The sequence below is a fragment of the Lineus longissimus genome, chromosome 1, assembly GCF_910592395.1.
Source record: "Lineus longissimus chromosome 1, tnLinLong1.2, whole genome shotgun sequence".
Classification (NCBI taxonomy): Eukaryota; Metazoa; Nemertea; class Pilidiophora; order Heteronemertea; family Lineidae; genus Lineus; species Lineus longissimus.
The window spans coordinates 23,798,318-23,826,069 of NC_088308.1; the positions used below are offsets into that span (position 1 = coordinate 23,798,318).

A 27,752-nucleotide genomic window follows, 5' to 3' on the forward strand; every position below is an offset into this window, starting at 1 on the left:
CTAGCGTGGGCAGCTAGATTCATTTGAACTCTCAAGTGGGCTAATTTCAGCTACATCAGCAACGATTCAGCTCCAGCTGGTCAGTAGAGACCTTTGCGAGTAAACTGATGAGGTTTTTCCAAGACTTCTTATGCCCAGAAGCGTATTTCCCTTGAAAGCATTTTTTCCAGGTGTTCGTAAGAACAACTTAGACCCAATTGGGATACAAGCTGGTTGGCAACAAACCCTCTAAAGCCTTGACAGGCAAGACAACTCAACCTGCTCAAAATATCTTCACCAATTCAGCCCTATTTTTAACTTTTAGCCCGGACTTTGAGAGGAAACTTAGTAACTCAACTCCAAGGTAAATGATCTTTTCACTCAGGACCACGCTCCTCTACAGAGTGTGTTTGACTTGCGTTTCCGCTCTTGCATGACTCACTGCCGTCAATCGTTGCTTTTTATAGGTTTGATATCTGACAAAATGAATTATAGAAATGGGGTAACTACATATCATGCTCCCCAGTTGAAGAGGAGCAACTTTGAGAAGTGGTTACGAGCTTGTTGAAGAAGGTAGCCAACAAGTGAAACTGTGACATGAGTGATGCGCGCGGGGATCCTCTCTTCATCCCGTAAGTGGTAGGAACCTGAGCAGACATGGCAGACGTCACTTGGCAAAAAATCAATAACAGGATTAACTGAGGTAAAGAACGCTTAAAATCTGAAGTTCATGACTGTTCTGGCGTGTTAGAATTGCCTTATCCTGTTTTCATCTTTTGACTTGAGAACTGGGAACTAAAAAAACCATGAAGACCGTATCAAAAACGAATTTATGAAATCCCTCCGATAATCTCAGTCATGAGTGGGATTTACCAGGCACCAATGGTCCTGCCAACATCACACACCAAAGCGTCATGTCAAAGTTAACTTCTAGAGGGTCTCTGTTACTTTTTATCTTGTAATTTGGATATATCAAAAGAAGGCTTATGTTCGGATTAAACTTCCCACACTTCATCTTTTGATGCTTATCGACATCAAATTTGACAATCAAAGGTCATGCAATATTGTTGGCTGATGCAAAACATGGCATATGCATACTTGTATGAACCATAATTCAGATATGGAAACACACCAAAATTGGGGGCTGAGTCAGTTATAAGGGAATGTCGACTGTCATATCAGCGAAATATCAGCTACGAGGGAATAATAAACCATAGCAATCGACAGCGACAGGGTCTATGAGCTGATGGTCGACCGCAATGGGACCTTGCATTTATCATTCCGGGGAGATACTGCTCAGTTGCTCATGGACATGCGCTATATTCCTTCGCCTAAATATCCTTTTGGGATTAAAAAACGGACCAATGAAATAGCTGTGACAGTCAGAGTATTGGAGATCTTCTGATGTGAAGAAGTGAAGGTAATATGTCATAGCCGAAGAAAAAGGCAGTGAAGTGAATGGGCTTGACTTGGTGTGCAAGTTCAAGTTGCGAAATGTACTTCATTCCCATACAAGCGAAGGAAGGGAAAAGGCTCTCGATTGCCAGAGAAATGAATGACAAGGACGTTCGCCTGGTCGCGATGATAATTGTCTAAGATGACTATCTGTATCACTATCAAAACTAAATGGTCTCTTCCCTGGAGGGGATCCTCATTAACTAGTCCGCAGCAAGGAAATAAGCACTGTTACTTTTCAAAGGCAAACACCCCAACCTGCAGAGAGACAAGGATGTTAAATGAAGCATGGAAATGAACCAGAGCTTGGGGCTTGTCTACCCGACAGGTGAAAGACAACGAGGAGGAGGTTTGCTGTCCTATCATATGTCTTGTAAGGAAAGCAAAGAATATTGAAAATTGTGGCATATGCTATAGAAAGCCATAACTGACAGCTTTCACGGAGAGTTCGAGCGGTACGGTTTGGTGGTCTGCGGTTTCAGTACCAAGACATACGTTGGTACAGCGAACAATCATCTGACAGGTGGACCTGATTGTTGAAAAGGGTGTTAGCTGCGTCGTCACGAGATTTTCTCCTCATTATCGACATGACCTTCACCTGACACGAGTTTCTCCTCATCTTTCAGTACAAATAAGGCACAGCCAGAGACAGGTTTGACCACAGTGCTCTGCTGCCTCCCTAATTAAAAATGGCCCATTTTGTTTTTCATGTTGTTTGACCCTTTTGAACCCACACGCGACCATTGTGTCCCAGTGTGTCTCCAACCCGTTCGCACACTTGAAATTAAGTAGAGACAAAAGCTTAAAAGGTAAGAAGATGCTGCTACTTAGTAAGACAATGAGGCGGCCCGATCGAGCAGCGATTGAAAACAGATACTTAAACTTTGATCCGGCTAATGAAAGGGTAGCGTTTGCTTTGGAAATATACTGTGATACATCGAAGCTAACAGCAGATGACAAGGAGAGCACTTTACTCCCGAAAGACAATCCTACTTTTACTTGAATCAGTGAAGCGATGGCAACTAATTGGTAACAGTACCATGCCTTTTTGACAAAACAATTGCAGGCGGCCACTCCACTCTGCTGGTCCCGAAACCTGAAGACCCGTTATTACGCCTAGTTTACACTTTTACTGGCGGACTTCACCGCACGTGCTGGGTTGAGCTTCAAGTTATTTGAACACCTTGCCTCACCAATAGTTCTAGTTCAACGGATAACCTTCTCCGAGTTACCCGAAAAACAAGATTTTGGTTATCACCGACTCGGCGGAGAGATCGAGGGATGTGGCTGCCGCTTTTGGTCAAACAGTGGGCACAATTCGGCTGCAAGCTTGACAGATATCTAAGGTTTCATCGATCAAATAACAAGGGCTGAGGTGGCTAACGGCGATGACCAAAGAAGGGAGCTATTCGGTACCTTAGATGTGATTATGAAACATATTCTTTCATCCGCTATCAATAAGTATACATGTACATGAAACCCTTCGTCAAGAATGCTGCACAATATATACAAAATCTCAGTGAGTCAGCAGAATGATGCTTGTCCATAGAGCCCCTATTGATCAAATGTGTCTAATCCGAATACACCGTCTAAAGCAACGGACGACAATTGAAAATAGCCCAAAGCAGAATCATTCACATCTGACTTCCTAAAGGAATTTTTCATTACTTGATCAGTAATCAGATATCAACAGGATATAGGAGTCCGACCACTATGACCACAAATAGCTGACATCAAAGATACAAATGATCCCATTACAGAATCGCATCCTGTCAGAATCACTGGCGTGAGGGACAAAAAAAGCAAAATCCGCCAATTCGCGCAAATTTCCCTTTTACCATGCGCGCTCTCCGTGAGAATTGTCCAATGCTTTGATATCAGAATGGTAAATGTAATGGATCAGGATGTGCCTACGGTCCAGTGATATAATTTGAATGCCATTGCTGGTTTTAGAAATTAATTGTAATGATAGCTTGCCTAATTATTTGTCTGATGTCTTAGGACTTCCGGTAACCTACGAATGTTGCTGTTGTTTTCTCCATCAATAAACATTGTCATGTATGGACTTTGCACACTGTGAAAGGAACAAAGGTCTTAACATGAGTCTAATGAATCTCTTACAATTATCTTACAAAAACTATCGAAGAAAGTAAGTAATAGGTACAACCCGTTGACGAGATCCGACTCTAAATACTTCCGGAGGTCGTTTATCAAGAAGTCACATAGTTTACGTTACCTACATAATTGCAATGTCCGAAGTCATCCTTGGTCTTTGCAGCAGATACTTGCACTGTCCTTTAACAGAACAGTGTGTTTATTCAGGGTGACGTCACTTTTTTCAATCATTAGACGAGAAACACATTTCACGATAATCGCTGATGCCCTTGATATGGACAGTTGACCAGTCCGAAATGTTGACTTAGGTTTAGTGCAAAGTGACCTTCAAAATGAAAGATGGCTTTTTTCTGATGACGTCATTTTTGCTTGCCACGGGCTTCTTGAGATGTACTCTAAAATTAATCGCGAAACGGACACTGGTGACCTTGGTCAATGTCAGGATTATCAAGACGAAGCGGTTCATCGAACGACAACTGTCTTACTGTTGACTTAGTGACGGTCCGAGGAACTGCTTTCTAAGAAGGGTCTATGAACCGTAATTGCGGTTATTAGTAAATGGATATTTCTATTGCTGGCCAGCAAGAAAATCAGACTGGTGATTAGTTGGTGACCATCTCTCCAACCAATTATCTCGTTCGCTATAATCAAGCTTTTAGTATCCGGCTACTAGTACTCGGCATATTAATGGTACTCACCAGAATAGTACATACAATTGTACCATGTACTTTGGAGTTGAAGTTCAATTTTCATAACTTATTTTTCTTATATAGCCTACGAATGACCTTTGAACAAGGAACAAAAATATATTGTTCGTACATTGAAATCAGTCGGTTACTGGTTCATTTTCTTCATCATACTGCTTTAATCAAATAAATGACTCTTGGGTACTCATACCGATTACGAGGTGTTACTCGGCAACATAACATGTATCGGTGCAATCCCCTGATGATCTATTGGCCCCTGCAGTGTTTGCCTAGACGTCCTTGTCAGATACGTGCTTGTCAAAACACTTTGCCTGCCGCTGCTGCCTCAAATGCTCTCATGGACGTTCGATTGGTCCAATAAATCTGTTTTTTATTCAGAGTCTGGCGCCAAAACTCAAACACTTGGCGGAAATGGCCGCGCAAGGAAAACATTCTTGGCATTTAAATGTATCATTTTTGTCGTCTGCAAAATACCTATCGTCTGCAGAGAGAAGTGAATACCTCGTCAATAGGTGCTGAGTCAACTCCTTTTACTGCACGTCCCCGTGCAAGGAGGCAGCCGGGGGAACAATTTAGCATATAATTCCTTGAACCCCTTGATTGAGAGTGAAAATCAACAGAAGTTGCGAGGAAATGACCAAGTCGGGTCTCCAGATCAATTTGCTTGAATAAAAAAAGATGTGGAGGGAAGTCAAATAACGGATGTTGTTGTTAGACGTACCAACTTTGTTTTAAACATCCCAAAGGACCATCGGGATAGTGCAAAAATGTTTGAAAATATCAACTGCCACTTGCATTGCGCAATATTCACAGACTGACCAAAGCGCCGTATCTGCTTAAATCTCCGCCTTTCCGTCGGCCCACTGGATACCTGAATTTGCGTGTCTCTTATTGCAAAGGTTCTGCTTATTTCCTTTTCAATAGAGGAACACATGGTGGTGTTTGAAGAAGCTACTAACACCGGTCCGGTGAAAGATACAGCCAGTATTCAAGCAGTATATACTAAGCTTCAACTCCCAGACTGCATCGTCTCACTCAGTGAAACCTCCTGGCTGGGTGGTTGGGCTTCATGAATTGAAATATCTGTTGCAAGAAGCTTTTTTTCTATACCATGAGCAGTAACTGCTTTCAACTCATTTGTAAACGATGGTGATACAAAAAACAGGGCAATGTCAACAAGAACGATCATCAAAATTATCATATCGTTTACCGGTAACAACATACTTCGGATTTGCCATTAAACTGCAATTGGCGACAAAAGATTCCAGCGTTAAAGCGATGCTGTTCACGGAAAAATGGTCGCTTCGTCTTCAAAGTGATTGATCGAGGACTTAGATTTCTAGTTCCCTTTCCAAGTACTGGACTTCGCGTCCTCTGCGTTCAGTTGGCCTAACCCTTACCCTTCGAGCAAAGAGTATGCTTGAACCAAGATCTATCTCAGCCACAACTAGGCCTACTGCTAATAGCCAACCAACCTACCCACCGTTGCTCTGGTGATTTCGCTGTGGGGCTGTGCAAACGAACTGACTTATGAAAGCATACAAGCGAAAGATGGGTTACCAAGTAAAAGAGAAAAAACGTCAATAAGTCAGCAAGAAAGTTCAACATATACAGTTGCTGTACATCAACCACCAGGAAGCACTTGGCCAATGTTTACAGGTAAACTACCAATGTTTCTTTAGTAGATAGGTGCTAATAAACACAAAGTGGAAGATGATGAACTAACTGTCTGTTTCGATCTCATCATTTTGACTGGACAACTGGAGCAGATGTCTTCATGTTAACTAATTTACCTGAAGGCAAGAGAGAGAAGGAGCCAAGGAAAGCAACAGTATTTGTCATCCCAACTTGATCAATGATTAGTGTAGAACGGTAATATATAATGCATTGCACACGTGGTTCCTGTTTGGAGGCATTTTCTTCTGTAACATGGGTAAGGAAGAATGCATAAAACAAAACACAAACTTGCTATTAAGTTGTGCCACAAAAAGAACTTTTAGAGTGGTAGGACAACGCCAATTTTCGCTCGTATGAGAAATCATTCCACACGGGCAAAGAAGAGAGCTGCTAGATATGATTCCTGAAGCCGTATGCAATGTATATGTACTTTACTGGTCAGGAAGCAACTGCTTATAAGTATTTTCAGTTGACCCCCGAGGATATGATGGAGTAGTTACATTGTTTTTGGTCAAAGTCAATCATTTCCCTGCCTCCAAACACTGAGTGGTATGGAAACGTTCCGTTTCTTTCAAAAGACAACTGCGGGAACTTCAAAATGAGGGAAATATGATGGAAGAAGCCAAGGTTGGAGAAGGTATGCATTATATCTCTAATAAGCCTGTTAAGTGCCCTGCTCTCTTACTAATTGCACATTAACCATTCTCACTGATAGAATACTACCTGCTATCTTTATAGACTCCGCAGTCAACATAATATTTCTTTATAGGTTCAAGCAAACAAAACCGGAATATTTCGGGCTGGCAGTCTTCAACCAACAGAAGAAAATAAGGATCTATTACCAAGTTGATATAAGTAACAAACATGTTTGCGTAAAGCTAGTGGTGATGGATTGTATGCGTGGCATTAGGTGGCAATAAGATATCCTTTTAGCAGGCCTACCATGATGTAGTCATTGGTCATGATGAACATAGCAGAGAACAATGCAAATGGCGCGGGAAATCCAAGCTTTTAATGGACGCCGCCAGCCCCACAGAAACCTGATGGTTCCTACCATTAGTAAAACATTTCCTAATGGAAGCAAGCTAGCTCTCCTCAATCAACGGTTTATCACCTTTCAAAGGCTTTGCTGGCCACCATCACTTAGTATTGTCAGTTGCGGATGTTCCCCGCGACCACGTCTATGCCATCTCTCCAACCTGTGATACAACTGGTAAGAGGTTGTGAAAAAAATATTTGGACTTAGAATTTTTTTATCTTTCAGAGTCAGTTCAAAATTCTGAAAAATTTTCACGTTACGAAACAAAATGACTCAAGTGAGTGCTTAATTACGGGACACACACCTCTTCTCATCGTCCCATACGGAAGGTATATCGGTCGTTTCTGAAATTCACTTACCCAAAGTGATTTAGTGTATTTTAGGAGGGGTAGAAAGGCGTGCCAAGACTCTCCCTTGTGGACACGTGCAAGGGTTTCTGCAGCTAGATCTCTAGATTTCCTTTGTCTTAGCTCCACGACCTGAAACCCTAAGGGCGTAGGGCGTTCCCGCAGTATGAACACTGACGTAACTCTATACAAACTTTGATAATTATTAGTTTTTATTTTATATTCTTGTTACTACGGCCTTTGCTACCAAGATCATCAGCAACCCTGATCGTTATTGCAACTCGATTCCTTCCGTAATCATTGCAATTAGAATCACTGTCCTCTGTCTTACGATCGCTCTGGGGAAATGATACCCCAGCTATTCGGTTTCATTACGTGATGGTTTTGCAATGAGGTGGAGAAGAGGTGTCAGCCATCCGAGATGCAAGTCTCAGTTTCTAATCCATACTATTAAAGGGTATCACCAATTTGGCTAAATGATGGTCGGAAATAATTAATATATACAATGTACATGAAATATTACATAATTTAGTGTGTTACTGTAATACTGTAGGTCGTGTTATTTGTAATTGAATATAAAGAACAATGCAGGAATCAAAGCTAAAAACTGGACGCAATTACCCAACGGGCCGCGTAGCGGCAAAATAGCGAAGCTGGCGAAATATTTATAACGGGTCACCGTGATCTCATCATGGACTTATAGCGCGATTATGGGGTTATAACTATTTTGCTGTATATTGTCACGCGACCTAACGCCAACCTTTTTATGTAAAGTGATAATTAGAAGGTATATAGTTCAGGAAATGTTAATAAATAATCATTCCATATCGTCTTTTGAGAGCATTTTTAATTGTAAAAAATATATGCCTACGTCACAGAGTCTCTGCAATGGTCATTTTCATCATAGTAATCTCGCGCAGCCAGAAGTTCTTTGTACGAGACGTTTTCTAGCAGGATGTATGTGGGCAGAAGCAACACTGCGCAAGATTACCTCGAGCAGGGGCTAGATTATGCTAATGAGCATACCTTCCTCATTGAGTTTTCCCAGAATGGTCTATATCGCGCGAAGCTCGGGACGGCATGGTTGTCTGTTGACTGTGCTTTAAGAGAGAATGGCACGCACAGTCAACAGACACCCCTATACCCCCTCACACTCAGAAACCACAAACACCCACCCCTTCCTGCTACCTTAATAGGTCCTACTTCTGGATTTGTTTTCTATAATATTCCGATTTTCAAAATAAAACGACTTTTCGCAATAATTTGATTCTGGCGCATGCATGCCTGGATTGCCACAATTTTTCAGGCTTGGAACTTTTCTCAAAATTTTACCCGCTTCAATGCGATGACACAGCAACTTTTTGTGTAGTACGATCATAACATATCCATTACAAACTGCAGATACAACCATGTGCATGTACATGTACACTCAGTGCATTGTACTAGAAATATTCAAAATGCTGCGTTACTAAAACAAAGGCAGCGAATGAAAATGACATTAAACATTCGATAATTCCATAAAACACCCAGCGGGCACCAATAAAAATGCCGAGGGCAAGCGATAAGAAAAAAAGAAAATTTTCCATTATATTCATCGGGATTCTGTGCAATGCCTGAGGCAAAATGTACAGGTTCCGAGTGTACACTTCGAACAATTCAAAGATGGATTTTATTCAGGTTCAATGCCAGATGTCGGTGGTTGGTCAAATATTGTCACATCAAATACTCTTGCCCAAGGCCTACCAAGGTTAAAAGGTATCAATGGATGTATGGTGTACTTATAGAATAATTACAAAACAATTCATAGTGTAGAACAATGGAAAGCAGCAACAGATACAAGTCAACACAGAATACGATATGCAATGGCATATTTTACATGCTATAAGATGTAATAGTAACGTGTGAGGTACATGTTTTCCTCTTTTAAAGTTCACCATCATTTCGCCGACTTTGGGGTCCAGATAAGAAAAGCACTCTATACTGTCCACCCGTCACGTCCCCAGATAAAGAGCGAGCCCTAAATCTTCCCTCCATTTCTAGCTATCTTAAAAAGATTGCTGTCCATCTGCCACAGAGTGCCTGCCACTCAAATTGCCAGCGAATATAGCATCCGCAACAGACATCATAAATCGTCATATTACTACTTTATTGACTTAACGTAATAAGCGCTTCCATCTCTAATAAAACTAATTCAAACACGTTCAAACGTTTATTTCCAATCAATGACACTTTATTTGATTATTATAGAATATTTGATGAAGCAAAGTGGTCGAGGATCGCTCTCGGTGTGAACGCCCGGAGCGGTTTCACCTTTATCTTTCTGGCGAATATGGCCACTGAATCCATCGCCCCTAAAACTGACCATAAATTTGAATTAGAGTGACATATGAAAATCCCACGATGCAGGATTACCTGGAGGCTACGTCTGAAGAGAAATTGAACTGAATTTTCGGTGACAGATCGACAAAAAATATATGTAATAAAAGATCTGGCGACCGATCTCCCACATGGCGGTGCACGTTCTACAACAGACTGCTTGCAAAAAACTGTGTGTGGTCATTTGACCCTATCGGCCGTGGACATTGCCAAGGAAACTGCTGTAAATCACCGATGTAACAGACACATATGAAAAAGCCTAGACATGTATATACACGTAAATGACAACAAGGACATGTAGCGATAATCAGAATAGCGCAACGTTGCCAAGCAGTATCTTCTGTTTGGTCAATCCTGGGCAACGGCAAGCGCAATAGCATCTCCTCTCACTCAGTCCATCAGCTGTTTTATAAAGTCAGATGGTCAAATTATCTCGAAGTTGTTTATGTTGGCTGAGGAGCTCCCAAATGCAGAACAAAGGATAAAATTGCTCATATATTCACGTGTCACTGATGGGGTAAATGCATAGGTGTCAAGCCATATAGCGTCGGTCAGTAGCCAAGCCATTGTCAGACAGACCATCATTAAATGAACGAACCTAATTATCTAAAATAACATGAAGTCGCATTACAACATACTTAATGGATATAGAAAGGGTTCTTTTGATTACAAGGTTAGGGACCACATGGCCTTCCTCAACCCTGCGGCAATGCTGTCAAAACTCACAGGATTAGGGAAAGGGACAAAAACCCTCGTCACACGGGCGTAGAGTTTTCTATCAATATAATTACGATTGCACCGGGTATCTAAATTATTTAGTTCTACAGACATCTGTTGGATGATTCTGGTTGGGGCCAAAGTTTTATTCCCCTCCACTTTGGGGCCAATTTGCGGCACTTTCATTAGGTATGCAGTTCTGGATTCTCGTATAATCGGCCACGCGTTCTGGCATCCAGGTGGGAGAGTACGACCAGGGGGATACAATCGCGGACGATGTTGTACCCACAGCAAGATCAATGCGCCGCCCAGAGCGGTCCACCCAAAGACGAGTTTCCTTGTTTCGATGCGAGAGATCACACTGACCTCTTATGAGTGGTTTATCAACAACTCCCACTCGATTTGGTATTGTTAAGTTCAACAATGACGGTTATAATAAACTCGACTATCACTATCATCTTCTTCACCAATAACTTGATAGTCCGAGTGTTTCTTTCTCGATATGTTATAAGCCCAGACAAAAGATGTTGGCCTTGGCCTGTGCATCCACTACCTACAAGAATTATCTAATGAACGATGAAGTAAGAAATTCAAAGTTGTTTACTGTTTACCGTCCATTGACACTCATTGCTTACTCATTAATTACTTTCCATTATTAAGCAGCCAATCTCAGGAAAGAACGTGTTCTTATCATATTGCAAAAAAATATCAAAACAGCCTATTGCCATCAAAGCAACGAATGAACGTGAACTAAATCCATTGCTGGGGGAAAATCTATAGCAAACAACTTATCATGATGTTATAGCCATTACAGCAGCCAATATGAGGGAGGAACGTGTACTTAACCCTGGTTCAAAGCGTGGGACTACACCAATAAAAAAAGATATCCAAAACATCTTGGTCGATTAGGAGAATCCTAGCCGCAAGCACATAACACATTTAGCTTCCATTAGAAACAGGTAATACGGATTTTTGTAATTCATTATTCAAAAAATCAGCAAGTTTAGCATTGTGAGCATCCCTTCCCCTTATTCAATAATGTATACAACTTGTTTACCTCGCTGTATGCATGCTATATATATATATTGTTTATTTTGTTCGTTTTGTTTGTTTACGATGATATTGTAAACAAATAATCGGATAAATCGAACGGTTAATGAAGTATTTGTATCCTATTTTTCCGATATTTGGTTGTAACAGCGAGAGTTAATGCGAACGTATGAATACTATCGATAAACAAATTGGAACAACTAACAATGTTGGCGATAGGCAGGTTATCAAAACATATAAGCACGCCTTATAGATATTCGGTATTTTCGAGAATTTTCGAGCATCGTTTCTTAAGTTTTTCTTGTTTTGAATTTCATGACATCCATTTTACAATTTTTATTAACAGTTTATATCTGGTTAAGTCAAACACTGTTCAGAGTTTAGCAGATAGCAGCATTACATCACATGCCAACACAAGTGAGCTGGAGATTTCTGGTCACTTTCCCTCTGCAGGCCTGTGATGCTGAATTATTTTAATCAAACTGTCAAAGTCATGTTTTGTCGTAAAACCATTGTAGCTCGTCAATGCAGATCTTCATGAGAAACGCTTCGACAGCTTACGAGAAAAGCGTTGATTCACATCGCGTTGTCTTGATGGGAGAGAAAAAACGCCTTGCTTTGTAAAGTTCGATATTCCCTCACAGGTTGACACTGAAGGAACTTGACTCCAGGTGACAATGATGCGACACTTCTTTCAAAAGAGTTGAAAACATTAGTCAAACAGTGAAAGAAGTTAATGTTTGCCTTTTCCTGGCGGTGTAGTGAATAATACAACATTCTTCTACAAATAGAGATGAGTTGCTGCAATTATATTTTTGCATGTTTGGCCTTCTTTGTGGCCTACTCTTTCAAGCTTGGAATAGTGGCATATAATCTGCGCATCATGATTTTCAAATGTATGTCAGCTGATTGCTTATTAGGACCGATGTTAGGTAAGGGGTCAGGATTGTGTTCTACTGGACGACCAAAGCAAGTGGAAAGATCTAAATAGCATAACATCAAATTGAGAATTACTGACGAGGACCTATCTACCTTCTTTCCACACAGTGACTTCGCACTGGGAGATAAAAAGCAAGAATTCTGTCGTACGAATGATGTCACCATCAGTGTGTCGTCTGCTTGCATTGACAGCCTTAAATGAGGCGTCCACAAGGTTTCCCTTGCTGCATCAGCGTCATTGATAATAACATTTCGTCCAATAATCGCATTATATCATTTATCTCGGTGTCGTCTGTGGCAAGAGGATTTCGTTACCGGTGATCGTGGTGGAGTGAGATGTGAATTAAGGCCAGATTGTTGTGATTATTTACCCTGAGGGCAAATGAATTGGCGATCAACAGCTGCTGAGAAGCGAATAAATGGAAGTAAACATTACCTAGAGGCAACTTGTTCTTATTTACATGTACTTTGAGTACGAAAGAATTGAATTAAACAGCATGAACAGCCACGACAGCAGCATACTACTAAATAGGACATGAAGTGACGCAATACTAAATAGATAGTAAAATGACAAACGATGCTGATGATAGTTTGTTACAAATAATCGGTGTCAAAGTGGTAGGATGATGGGCAACAATAATTAAACAGACAGTCATGAAGTGTTTCCACGAATTACATAGCAGTTTAATTCATAATGAGTACATTGGAACAAAAAAACGGAGCAATTTACAGTTACCAATGCAATGAAGTAATCTGCTTCATAAGCCTAATGCAGTCGATGATATCGAAAATGTCATTGAGGTTCGTTTCCCTTGATCGTCAATGGCTGAGTTTTTATATGAGTATCAGAGCAGTAGTCCGTCCTTTTGAATGCTACACCAATTGCAAGTCGGATTTCCCCATGCTCGAATACCCGTGATTTGAGGACAGTCCATTCTCAATCAATCAAGATCATACGCTGCTTTCGGGATATTCCATTATCAACCAATGAGTACCACATGATGGTTCCGGGACAGTCCACTTTCAACCAATCAGTACCACACGCGGGAATTTCAAATCGGAGAAAGAATACAACAGTCATGGCGGCGAATCAAATAGCCTGGTGGTCTTTGAAGTCCGACTCAATTTCTTATAAGAGATAATCAAGAAATCAAATTACCGCTAAGGGTGGATGCTCTGCTATACTCTTTAGCAAGAAAAATCACCCGAATTGACCGAAGTTCGCGTCACCAATTAACAAAGGGAAACTTGGGCAATGAGTTTCGGAAAGTGTGTGAATCATTGGTGACATTCGCCTCATCTTGTCCTTGTAGATCCATAAGTCTCGGTGCGGCTCCCTTTGCCCTCTGCCCTTTTAACTGTCATCCTGCATCTCTTTGACAAGGGCAGAAGTTAATAGGTGCAAACACTTTAAGAAATGGAGTGAAAATTACAACGTAATTAGAAGTATCCAAAACGCTTTTTGCTGCCTGAGGAAGGGATGCATCTGAATTGTAGAAATCTTGGTCTATTAGGAATATAAGAGGCTGTTGTGGTAGTTGTGCGCCCCCTCCGCTTGGACTAGGAGTGCGCATGTCACGCAAGTTGTAACCTGACACCGCGTCCATTGACATTACCTGCATTGATTCGAGGGAACGCAATTCGCAAAGCTTTAATATATTTTTTCCTGCATATCCTATTTTTGTAACACCAGTACCCAGTCTCTCAGTGTGTTTTTTTAATATTTTTTAAATAAGTGGCCATTTACATCACATAAAATATCTCAGTACATTCTCCTCTTCCACCTCTTCGACATAAGATAAAACTAAGAGGTGCGGCTATTGTGAAAACTGTAGTTGTGAAAACTGAAATATGACCACTGACCAACACTTTTTAAGGATTCAATAGTTTGAGCATCCTTATGACTTTCGGGCAATCAGTGCGAATTGCGGCATACAAAATGGCATGCAACCACGCGTTGTTGGGCTTATCGAACTGATGTCTGGACAAGAGTTGTTCAATGCAAAGAAAATCAGAACGTTTATCAATCGAAATCATGAATGATAGGAGATGCAGATTGTCACAGGGGGTGAGCAAAGATGCTTGTGACAGCCCTAATGGACATGAGCAGGACCAACAAACCGGCAAAATCTAATTTGTTGTCGAACAAAGAAATTTGTCATCGGCTAATTCTCGTTGGGGTCACGTGTGAGACAATGTCAGCGCCGAGACTGCGGGGAGGGCGGAAAGATGTCACAACAAAGGAATTATAAATTTATAATCATGTTAGTTTGGCGTGCCCGTGTAAGAAGCAATCGTGCATGGAGAGGCGAAGGGACAGTCGCCACCCGTCGATGTTCAAGTGTGTGGACCAAGAAAAAATATTGGGGTCAGGTGGAGTTTTTAGGGCGAAATTGCAAATTGACCAGGCAAATCACGGTCCCCTCTCCCTTGGGGAATGTAGCTTATTTTGTTAAGCTGGACGGGTGCTGGTGTCATGCGACCGTATCGCCTGGTATAACATCGCAGTCTTTAGTGAGATAGATTTTCGGACTACTTTGGATGCGGGGGAATTTAAAAGACAGACTGAGTATAATGTAAAGTTCCGGGCGAGAAGTTTGTGTATATAGATGTCGAAGGATGTTCAGTCTTAGCGAAAAAGTTGCGGGGTTCAGTATGAAGCACTCTGCAGTCACATTGGCTGGTAGAGTTTACGGATGCCGAGTAGCTTGAGCCAAAGGAGTCATGAAGTCATTTTATTTGGCTTTCAAGGAACTTCCGCGATTCCGCGATTCCGCGATTCGAAGCTCATTGATGGACGAAACCCCAAAGTCTTGCCTTAGGGGAAACGGGTCACTGAAGGGTTCCTCAAATCCTAATCCAAGTGAGTCACTCACAAATCCTATTGGACACTTGACAGGTACATGAAGTCCGGCATTTTACTTGGGAAGCTACCTTGACGGTGTGTGACAATATCAAAACCTGGATTACACAGGACAAAGCTAACATCATCTTAACTCCAATCCATAATACAAGATTCGAAGAAATGTACAACACTGTAGCACGTTGTGTTATGTTTATCGCGTAGATGTGTTGAAATGTAAAAACACAACTCCGTGCGAGTCGTACGCAATGAGTAATCACAGGATATAATAACATTTATACTTAATTTGCAGCAAACTGTCAGTTTAACGAATCTTGCGTGCGCCGTGTAATCGGTTGCCGCAGATGATTTGGTCAGTTCGATCGGTTGCTTTGTAGCTTTGCCCATCGAGGATGTTGTAAGGACCTTGTGTTAGCTTTAATAGCTTTTCGGTTTGTCGTGAAAATACTTTCTATCGGTCATGCGATTGTTTGCGCCAAAGTTACCAAACGCTGTCTGATGGCAATGAATCACCAAATGCTTAAGAGCACCTGAAGGTGCGTTACGCTTTTAAAATAAGGTGGTTACACCAGGTGCGCTACTTGCTTATTGCAAGTGCCAGCAAGATTTGAGTAGCTGAGCATGAAGAGAAACCATTTGCTACAAAGGACCCGAGAAAGCTTAATATATGGGTATATTCAAGTTGAGAAATTATCTAAGGGTAGCAGAGTAAGAAGCGGTTTTTGCAAAACAAGTCAAATATTCTAAACAGATCAGAAGCAAGGTTCTTTACCTCAGACACGGAACTGAAAATTGTTTTGGCCGAAACAGCAAAAGTGGCATTGCAGCTAAGCAACTAAGCATGGTAACTGGACGGGTGATGACCAGTTAGAGGGCACATAGAAATGATGTGCCACTTTTTACATTTCTGCACACTTATCCTGCAGTACAAAAAAAGTTGCTCATCTACTGAACTGACCATTTTGAAATGATGATAATTATCACAATTGGTGTGTTTAAAGGCTGCTATCACTGACAACTGCATGCGATGACCTTTTTTTTATAATAAAAAAAGGAGTGGCCCAATATATTGTACCAGATTTTTCGATTTTTCAATTTTATCACGCTTTTGATAAATTGTAGTTGACTCAAAACACCCAAGGCATAAAAATTACCAGACCTTATATCCAAATTGCTGGTTCTCTGTTTATGGAGTGTTATCATGATGCAGGAGGTCATCAAAACAGTGCACTCATAAATTGCAAACATCTACGCCAAGTCATGCCTCAAATAAAGTTCATAGGGGGTGGATGGTATGGCAAGCCAAAGCGGAATTTATTCAAGACCGTGGAATTACTATTCAAGAAGTTAAATATATGTTCAAGACCAAAATATGTTCAATCCTGAATCAAATATTGTCAACCTTGAATCAAATATTGTCAACCTTGAATCAAATATTGTCAACCTTGAACAAAATATATTCAAGACTCACGTGACCATATTCAAGACGCACGTGACCACAAAAATTGATGACGTAGTTGCTCATGTTTTGATGCTTTACGGACTTTCCCGAACCCGCGTCCGGACTTTCCCGAACCCATGGTACTTGTGTTCCGTTTCGGAGCTCGAATTGTTCGCACGAGGTTTTGACACATGGTTGTACACGTACCTAGCCGCCTACACCTGACATGTACTGTAATCCTACACATCATGACATGGATGCCGAGTGAATGTCAGAGTCGATACATGTTTCACAGACATCAGGCAAATTATAGGTTCAAAATGCGCAATGCCTGTCGTGAAACAGAACGCATCGGAAGTACCACAGATTCTACGCTCTACGTCATCAATTTTGTGGTCACGTGCGTCTTGAATATGGTCACGTGAGTCTTGAATATATTTTGTTCAAGGTTGAATATATTTTGTTCAAGGTTGGACATATTTTGTTCAAGGTTGAACATATTCTATTCAAGGTTGAACATATTTTATTCAAGGTTGAAAACATTTGATTCAAGGTTGAACATATTTTAGTCTTGAACATATATTTCCTTCTTGAACTTATATTTAACTTCTTTAATGGTTATTCTAAAGTCTTGAATAAATTCCGCTTTGGCTTGCCATAGGATGGAATATGTAAATACGATCATTATCAGTTTAGATCTAAATTTCCATGTCAAGTCGCCATTGTTGTGAATAATTTCTCGCTGAATCTTATCTCATTGACATCTTGATTGACATTTCCCGTCTCTAGTTCCAACTGAGGCGCCGAACCATTAGCATGACCTTAAAATCCCCCATGTCCGTTGAACAATACTTTGAATACTGCACGATTTATTAGCAGCATTTTACCACGATAGCCAACAACTATCAAGTGGGGACGTTCAAATCATAGATCTATGATACCATATTTTGTTCAGTATACTTATTTCTAAATGTGTGTGTTTTTGGTACTATGACAGTGACGATGCTGTCCGATATTGTGACTGAATGAGATGTCATGTGGACGGATGTTGATCACTCTCATATATGACAAAGCCAACGAAATCCAGATGTATCGAACGAACTCATGAAACAAATCCCCGCAAGAGATAGGGCTATTGTCATGAGGTCATCATCATTAATTTCAGAAGGTCATCAATAGTGACAGGCACCCTCAAAGGAAAAACCAAGTGATTTGGAGTTTTCCGGGTGAGATTCTTGTCCTTCCGCCGGAAGTCACGTGACCAAGGCGGAAGCGCCCCTAGCGGAGGGGCAGAGACAATATCAAAATAGGTCATGAACAATGATGACCGCAGTCAATTCGCTTGAGTTAATTTCCAACTTGACATTTTGCAAGGGCACTTCAGAGTTGTTGATGAGAAGTTCAAGAAGTTCAAAAGGGCACTTGGGCATTTGTCCAACTGGACTGGTCAAATGACCGCCGTCGAGATTTTGCATCAATACCTAGGTTGAGATTGCCAACAGCGATATAAGGGTCTGGACTTTATTTAAACAGCTCTGGTTTAACAGCAAGAAGTTTGATTCTGGCCATTTCTAACAAGGGCTGCTCATTCATTCGTCCTGCGGATGTGCCATTGAAATTGCTGAGGATACGACCCACAACAAAACATCCCTTTCTCGAGTGTGATTCCTTGCGCATCCCAGTATTCTACTATTCGCATCATTTGACAAAAATATCACTGCATCCTAGCAAGGAAAAAAGAACCTTTTAACAACGCAATACGGACTAATGTAGGCAGGTTGCATTCGACAACTTAAAAAGTGGTAATGGATAGATACAGGTTACAAAATAACCCTCAACAGATGCAAACCTTTTTACACCCTTTTATCATCTCAACAGTTTCTGAAAGAAGCTGCTGTATATCGTTACAACCTTTTAAAAGAAGAAAATAATTTCAGATAGTCTTTTCTGTCAGGTGTTGATTTCCTTACAACAGAGTTTTTAATGGACGTCACCATTTGGATATGCAACAGAAAGTCAATCCAAAGAAACTTTTAAATCTGCAAAAAGAGGCGAAACAATTGTGACAACAGCAAGGCAAAGCAATCAGAAATGTCTGCTGAATCGTAGGTCGTCTCTAAAATTGAGATAAATCTGCTGATGCGCGCGATTATCTCAAAAACTGATATACGTGTATATAGTCTACTATTCCCTGTCAAGTGATCACTATGACCCCAAGCGAGAAGTGAAATGACAACCTGGACTCCTATGCTTACATAACTAATTTCAATCGATTTTTGTTGATAATGACTGCCCATCGCGTGACAGACCTGTGGGAAATGGCGGGTCTCGTCTGCTTAACGCTTTGCCTCAATAATATCGTCTGCCTGATTAACTTTGACCAATCTTTATTTTTCTCCAGATGTTTTGGTTCATTAGTTTTTCCATGACTTCTCACAGTGTTCCAAGGAAGTACCTTCGGGTTGCCATCAGCACCGACTGGGAGATCTTGGTCGGCGATGTCATGTTCGCGGCATCAAACAAGGGCAGCAACGGCTGTGTCGTGTAAGTAACGTACATACGAGACGGGAACGACGTCCATGATAGTGCCCTGGTGTCCTTCCAGTAACTTAACTTTGGCAGAGGTTACCTTTTGTTGCGGCAGCGATCAGTAGGTCCGACCTGCCCCTAACGGGTCCCCTCGCCACGCTGCAACTCCCCAAATCTAGTGGGTGGGCACATCTCGCAGGAACGAGCGTAAAGAGACAGCTATTACGTGCAGACAATAGTTTACTACAGCCGCTGAACTATTGTAGCTGAGCTGCTCGCCCCTGTGTCAGGAGAACTCATTATCCGAGGATGTGGCACGCAATATTCATTGAGACCTGGACAATACCTACATGGGAACTGCGCTGCAGGGTTGGTAATTTTCCCTATTAATATCGAAATTATCTCCGCGATTACTGCAGCCGGAGTGACAGGCGCAGACTTGATGGGATAGAAATCACTTCTGGGACCCACTGTGGCAAGGTGATATCTATCCAAACGAATGCTGTGTCGGTGGATGATCTCTGCCCCAATCATCAACAGAACTAATTTGCCTCGTGTATTTTGGTGCAAGCTATAAAACATTCGAGTTTAACATGTCGTCTTTCACCAAGACAGCAGGACCAAGCCGGGATTTTCAAGCTCGATGTCACAAGAAACACTTTTCTGCACTTGTGATGATCTTATCTGTTACATTAATTATTTTACTTCAGTACCCATGTGGCGTTTTCACACGAACTAATACACCAGTTACTCGCATCAATGATATAATTTCACAACTACTTCAAAACATCCGATACTATTCGCACTCTTATAATATGTCATCGACATAAAAACCCTGTTCGTTTTGAAGCGCAAGTGTCATACGAACAGCAGTTATGCGATTGCAAAGCACATCGCAAATGTTTTATTCATTTATTTTAAAGAGGTGGATTTCTTCACATGTGATCCATAGAGCTGCCCCCACACTGGTTTTCAAACGTAAGGCACTGGATAACCATGTATCTAATTGGACGCTGCCAGTATCTGCATGACCATCTAGGGTTAGCCATCTACACAATGGCGCTCCCAGATTCACGAAGAAAGGCTCTCTATGTGTAGAGATGGTAGACAAGATATCATTCCTAAACTGGAGAAATTTGCAGCAAGAAGAAATAAAGACGACAAGTGTCGCTGATGAATCTAATGAACTTCAATTCATTTACCCTATTCACTGAGAATTTCCGACATTGTAACTTCTTTTTCTTCTTCTTCAGCGTTCGCTCTGCACTTGGAGGGGTCATTCTCCTAGGAGTAATCCTCCTCCAAGGCGGGATGAGCGTATCCTGCGTGCCACTACGGTTAGGCGCCAATTGGGTTTATTGGCCTAGTGGTCCGACTTTGGCGAGAGAGATAGAGTCCACGCAAGCTACTCATGTTTCTCACTTGGTGGGGTCTTAGGTTGCCCTGGCATAGACACCAGGTACAAGGAACCTCGGTTTTGAGTCTCATTCGAAAGACTGTGAAGAGCCAGGAATTGTAGTTCCTTGAAAGCCACGCCGGTTCATCCAGACATACGATCCTGGGTTCTCCCCGGGATCGAACCCGGGCCCTATTGCGTGGTGGCCAGCAGTGTTAACCACTAGGCCATGAGGCTCCTTCGACATTGTAACTATTCTACGCTTTTTTCATTCGATTCCTAGGTTCTCTGCCGACCACCACCTTACAGTTGTGGCTTTGGAGAAAGTAAGATTTGTCATCCATAGCGAAACGGCCGGGTCAGACATACGCTGTTAGTTATTTTACTGATAGGTAAAGGAGAGTTGCCACAGCAGTTAATGCACTACACAGTAATACAGTAACTGAATACCCTATATACAGAATCAAGGTGCCGTCTCAGGAAACAGCAATCATTACTTCGATTTTGTTTACTTCCACAAAGAATCATTTCAAAAACACTCAGATGAAAAACCAAATTAAATGGAAGAAGTGATATGACGCCATTTTTTCCAATCAAATTTGGTCTAATGAGTCGAGCTTGCGACAGACACTACCTTGTCTTTTTAGACTACAAGCAAATGATGAAAAGCCATTACTGTAATCGCTATCTTCTTCAAATGGAACTTTTTAGTAGAAATCAAGTTTTGATAGAATGATTTCTTTCAGAATTAAAAGGTTAGTGCAGATTATTGGTTTCCTATAAAACCCCCTAGAGAAGTTTTGAAACTGGGTCCTTTGTTTTATGTACGAATTGTCATTGTCATCGTGACACGATAGTAAATAATCCTTTGAGTGAAAATAGTTCCATATCAAAGATTTGTAATGGTTTATCAGAATGGATACCACAGCTTTCTTCGCGAAGCCCTCTAAACATTTCAATTTAAGTGCGAATGCCCTAAAGTTAGTTTATTCGAAGGCAATTCAATAGTTATATTGATCAATTTGAAAAGTTATTCAAATTATCATAAAAAATAATCGGAAATAGCGGCAGCCGTCTCTTCAAATAGGAATATTCAGCGTTTCGGTTATCATGGTTAATATTGGTTAAACTTTAACTATTTATACTAAACTTGGAATTGAAATGCCCTCAAGGAAGAAAGGCATGTTTGTTAACTTGACTGCAACTGCAATATTAGATGTGACATCAATACACTAACTTTTTTATGAGTTATGATATAAGCATCCAAAATATTGAAATATTGAAATATTGAAGTCCCATTATAAATTAAAGTGGCGTCAAGAGACTGCCTTATAAAGACGTTTTAAATAAAGTATTCCGATACATTGTATCCATTTAGAGGGTTATGTTGGTTCGAAAGAATTTCTTCGTAGAAGGCCTGGCACCAAATAATTAAAACTAATCTTTACCGTTTAAAATGCGATAACCTATATATTCAAATTAAAATGGGCATCATTTTTTTTTTCTAAGATAGTATTTGGTTTGGTATGAGAAAAATGAATAGGCCTATAGAATAAAATTGTTGCTGTCAGTGCTGGTGTACGCTGGAAATATATATTGGTTAAACTAGTAGCCGTTTAAGTGTTTTTCTGTTATGTTTCGAGTAGACTATTAAGCACTTGGGACGCGCCACAACGGCGTTCTAAGTAGACACAAAAAATTGCGAAATATGCTGCATATTTTGCACAATAATAAAGAAATAATCAAAACGAACTTACCGTCTCTAGAGAGTAATCTCAATGATGCCAATATCCTACATGTACCCAAACAAAGTTGCCTTGGTGTTCGCTTAAAAGAATATCAAGCACATGAAGGTGATACTACTTTCATTGACTTCACTGATAGTCTATATTTGGTAGTGGTACAGACGCATGCAATGCAGGAAGCGAGCATTGCCCGACAGTGGCTCTGGCATGAAAGTTCAGCCCAATGGCGCCAAGGAGTATACATTCGCCTACTCGGCGCAAAGTCACTTAGACCAATTTCAATTATCATTTTTCCGAAATGGCATCAGCAAATATGTACAATTAAGTAATAAACAACTTGTGTTGTAGATTTCTGATTAAAATCAGCTGGGGTTTGAAAATTTACTCAGAGGACACACGTCTGGCACGAGGTCCAAAAAAAAATTAGCACCAAAAGCTTGGGAACCACTTTTTTTAGCCTGGAAACTATACTTCGCGTCTTTTTAACCAGATTGTTGCTATGTTTTAAAGAAATTTCAATGGGAGCGAATTACTACGATGACGAAATCTCGGACTCCCGAACTGTTTTCATGATATTTGTCCCATTTCTCTTAAAGTCAAGGTTCGTGGCCATATATTGTTGAAATGCTTTATGGTTTCTTGCACTTATGGTTCGAAGGCCTCAAGAATGTCAGTTTCTCCTTCTTTCTTCTCCTTTTTCATCCTCTTTAAATTTTCGGTTGGAACCACTTAAAAGTGTACGATTCCCGATGGTATTCAAGGGCGAAAGGAGTATTTTGGAATGAGAAAGTATATTTTGTCTGCTGTCAGCATAATTGTTCACTTACATCCAGCCTAAACTATGTGCATAAACACTCTTGTCGACTTCGGTCTGGTAATTTTCACTGCAAAAATACTCTGCCCACTCTGGAGCCGCTTTGGCCTCTTAGAAAATATAACTCGGCTCGCTTCCAGCTGATACATAATTTCTATCGTTAGACCATCATAAAATAACACCATTAGACTGGCGACGCTGTTTGCAAAAACCCCCGTCGGCCGTTTCCGCTCAACGAAAAAACGTACATGAAGGCTTTGAATGACTTTACATAGCCAATAGACGCACAAGAAAAAAACGTCCAATTGTATCATACTATGTCGATACTTTGAAGGCATTTCCTTATATAAGTATACCAATAATAGATCAACTAAATGAACTGTCTGGAATTATTGAGCGATGGGCTTTCTATTCTATCGACTTTAATACGGTTAATTCTATAGCCTACCCATCCTGACTTTCATGGTTTTTGATTTTCAAATGTCGTGTATATCTATTAAATTGATAAGATGAGAACGCCTTGGTGGTCAAGGTGCCCTCGGCCTAACTTTGTGGCGTGTTGCGTTTCTTGGCGGAGGCAGTGGCGTTTGGTATTTTGAGTGGTGCAAGGAGGCGATTAGTAAACGCTCTTCCCCAGCATTTATTAGATTCTTCCAATAACGAGGCTCGGTAAAAGCGACGAGAAGCGATGAGAAACGGCGAAGGAGTTAAAGAGATGAAGCAAAGGCACAAGCTCTTGGCCTCGTTCAGAATTGAGCCAACGCCGTCACTCGGTACGCAGTAACACCGATTTGTCAAACGGCGACACAAAATACTTGTTCCATGACTTTGATAATCGAGATAAATTAGTCATAATTGCTCGTAAATAAGATAATCGTGGTTACATGGAATAATGAAGGGGACGGAGCCGTCTCTAAGTAGTGGACGCCATTAGACGGTTCTCATAAAGGAAGACATGACTGACCCGGACATGTTGTGGTCTGGGGGCTGGCATATTTATATGGTCTGGCATATTTGGTATGATTTGTACATGCCAGTAAATTACAAAGATTAGATGTCGTTTGGTCGTTGCGATGACATGCGGCACAAGCCTAGGCCTGGTTCAAAGAAAACAAATTACAGTTAAATATATATTGCTGAATATTGTTGCCAATACTATATAGCAATTAGCTGATTATGGTCAACAAACATTAAATAGTATTACTTTGAATAGTTTCTACGTTACCACAAGAGAACACTAATTGAGGTCATTTCAAAGATGCCTGTTATTTAATGAACAGAACTGCCAACATCAAACGTAAATAACAGTTCATTAACTTTATTCTTCTCTTGGCTGTCTACTATCTGCTCCTATAGATGGTCTCTCCAGCTCCATATTGTGTGGAAACACTGTAATACAGGGGACAACAAAAAACGTTACAACTGTACTGTATGCTTCGTTTTGGCCTACATTTAGTCTAACTTTCAGGCGAATCCCTGCAAATGATCACTGAATGGGGCGTCTCTACTTGATATATCCGTCTCTAATGGTATCAATTAAGTATTCAACTCTCGTTTGTCAAATAGTTAATAGGTTAGTTCCCTAATTAGTATATTGATTTACTTATTAGTGATTTCACAATGACTGACGCGCCACAATGGCGTCCCTCGGATGACAACGGTAAGTATTGATGACAAGCGATGCTCATTCACGGGAAGGGCGGCAAGCAGACGACAGCACTACAAAATACCAATCTGATGGTCAAATATCTACAAATGAAACCTTGCCTCCGCCATTGTTTTAATGGATCGGGTCATTTTGATGTCACTTCCGGTTTAATAGGAGCGTGAATCAGCCCTTCAGTCCTGATGATTGGATATTATCATTTTGATGAAACCTACTACTTTGTCCATTGTTGATGACTGTAGTCATTGGTCATCATATTTTCTATCACGAAAGTTTTGTTATGATATCACTGGGACCTCTGGTTCTGGCACCGTTGTAACAAAGGTGTAACACACAGCGTTAAGGCAAAACTCATCATACTGCATATAAAGGTTATAAATGCACTCTTCATTTATGGCTTAAGTGCTAAGCGGTAAGTGGTAAGTGGATGTCCATGATAATATGCAATGTACTATCACCGGAATGATCCTTCTACAAAATGTAATGTGTCCATCCCTTTGAAAGGTTTATCGCAGCAGAATCGAACCATCAAGCTTTCTGATTGTATTGAAAGTCAAGAAGTGTTTATTTGTCAAAATGGTTCGGCACTCTCAACTAAGATTCGGAAAATATACCATCCATGACCATTCCTTCTGAAACTTAGTGTCAATACTTATGGCGCAATGGATTGAGATCTTCCCAGATAACACGAGTTAACAATCAGGCGCCCGCTGGATCTGGGCACCCTAATGGTTTTAAAAGCCTTTCGGAGACAACGAACGGCTCTCTACCAGACGGGTGACGGGTTGGGAAACATTTGGTGGAAGATTACCGAAGAAAGTATGATGCTTGTATGCGGCCTTGCCTGGACTGTTTTCTTGTTATCACTGCAGGAAGAATGACTGCAGAACGACATGTGGGCTATTCGACATGAGGTCTTGTTGAAGAGTCCGACAATCGGCTGCAAGCCAGTTCAGCACTTCAGCAGTACCTCCCTGTGTCTGAAATGTGTGCTTCCTGTACTAAATTCCTTTCATTTAAATTCGTCACGAACACCACCCTGTTATGACTCCAATGTAGTACGCTGCGGAAAAGAAACAGGCTCTATTTCCACTCTCATCTTTCATCGTATTTACATCTCGCAGCCAAAGACGCCAGACAGAACCTCCCCGACTGCTGGCGCGTTTGTCGTTTTAGCATCGCAGCATGAATTGCCTTTTTTACCATTAAGTTGTTTTAAGAGCTTACTTTTCCTATTAGTGGTTCAAATGGTATGTCAAATATGAGCAGGTTTCCATCATAACTGCAGCCTAAGTGGCGCAGAAACTAATCCCAGATGTTCTGATTGGCTTAATCAAAGTCATCCAGCTCATGGCCTGCTGCCTCGTGGTTCTACTGGGGGAAAAGGACTGCTGAATTGTTTTCGGGACGTGACACCAGGGCTGAAGTTGCTGTAAAGTGGACAACGTACCAGGCGTCGGCCTAAGTTGGAAGACTGATGGTCCATGGGGGTCATTGAGAGGTGGCTTGACGTTCTCGTTGTTTGCATAAACACTATAGAATGCTTCATCTTCGCATGTATATATAATGTTTGAACAAATACTTCCATGGAGGTATCATGATGCTGAGAAAGCAAAACAATGTTGCTCGTATTCTAGCCCCACGCGTTGATGTTTACCAATTCAATGATTGCAACTCTTCTTCAACTGCATGTTCAAGGAGCACTGACTCCCAACCCATTTTTTGGACACCTTTCGCCATTATCAATTGGGGAAATAAAGCTCTTAGCCCCGTGTTGTCGCCATAAAGACAGCGCCCCTGGTTGCTAAGAACGACGCCGATTTTGGCGCCGTAAGTAGTTATTGCTCAACGTGTGATGGCCATCGCGACAGGCTGGCACCATCAAGACTGGGCACTCGGATAACGCCTGACCAGTAACTTCTTCGACCAATGGCGTCCCTGTAACTGGGGCCTATGGTTCTACTGTTACGGTGGAAACTTACTTCAGCACAAGACAAGTTATCTGACCGAATCGACTTGGCAGCCAACTGTACCTCGGACTGGTCAAACGACCTACGTTCTGCTAAAAAGGTATGTGTGACATTTTCAACCATAACTGCGTTCCTTGATTTCAAAACGAAAGTTAGATTATCAACATAAATACATGTATCAAAGTCCAACCCAGCATCAAGGGTAATTCTTTCTTCAAGAGAAGGCTCCTCTGGCCAATAACGTCTGGCTCACAATGGTGTCATTTAACGATGATGCTGTAATTGCGATATGAAGTGTCACTTAAGGGCATCAATCGATTATGAGATGTGAGGGTGACATATAGGACTGAAATCCCGGGTGAAATGCACGCTTTCAGGGACCTTTCTCGACCCTAGCTCCTCGCAGGTGTCATCAGCAATAACTGATAGGACATGATGACGTTGTGAGCGGGATCTAAGGTCATACTATTACGCCATGTGAGACAAAGCGACGAAGCAAGATACGGAAATGATAGTTCGATTCGGAATCGAATTATAGTGGAGATGTTCCACAGAGATTTGATGGCACTTCTACGATAAGAAGTTAAGCATTTTATCAAAATCCAACTATCATGGACAGTCACAAATGTATTCTCTGAAGGCGAAATGTTTACATCCTATCCGGCACAGCCAAACCTACTCTCGGTGACAGCTAAAATTGAATATTTTATATAAGTGGCCGAACTACATGCATTGTATATCATGTGGAGTTCGGGCTTTTGTTGCAAGGATGCTGATAGATACTAAAGGTGTTGACCTTTCTGGTGAAAGTATTCTTACCAACAATTAAGGTGGCCCCATTTTATGACACACGGCACTACTCAAAAGGTACACTTCATCGATGATGGACATGTTCTTTACTTGTCAGAATTTTTGGTCGAAGATTGT

The 27,752-nt window shown here is 41.1% G+C and overlaps 1 protein-coding gene across 6 annotated transcripts in view; it reads right to left on the bottom strand.

Annotated features, from left to right (window-relative positions):
* Positions 1 to 27,752, bottom strand: part of LOC135493250 (netrin receptor UNC5C-like) — a 271,616-nt gene that overhangs the window by 104,176 nt on the left and 139,688 nt on the right. Inside the window, exon 1 of one of the 6 annotated variants that reach the window (XM_064780416.1) lies at positions 22,388 to 22,406. The exons of the other annotated variants lie outside the window; for them this stretch is intronic. The gene's annotated coding sequence lies outside the window, so the exon portion shown is untranslated. Of the gene's footprint in view, positions 1 to 22,387; positions 22,407 to 27,752 lie in introns of those variants that run through there. 6 annotated transcript variants of the gene reach the window in all.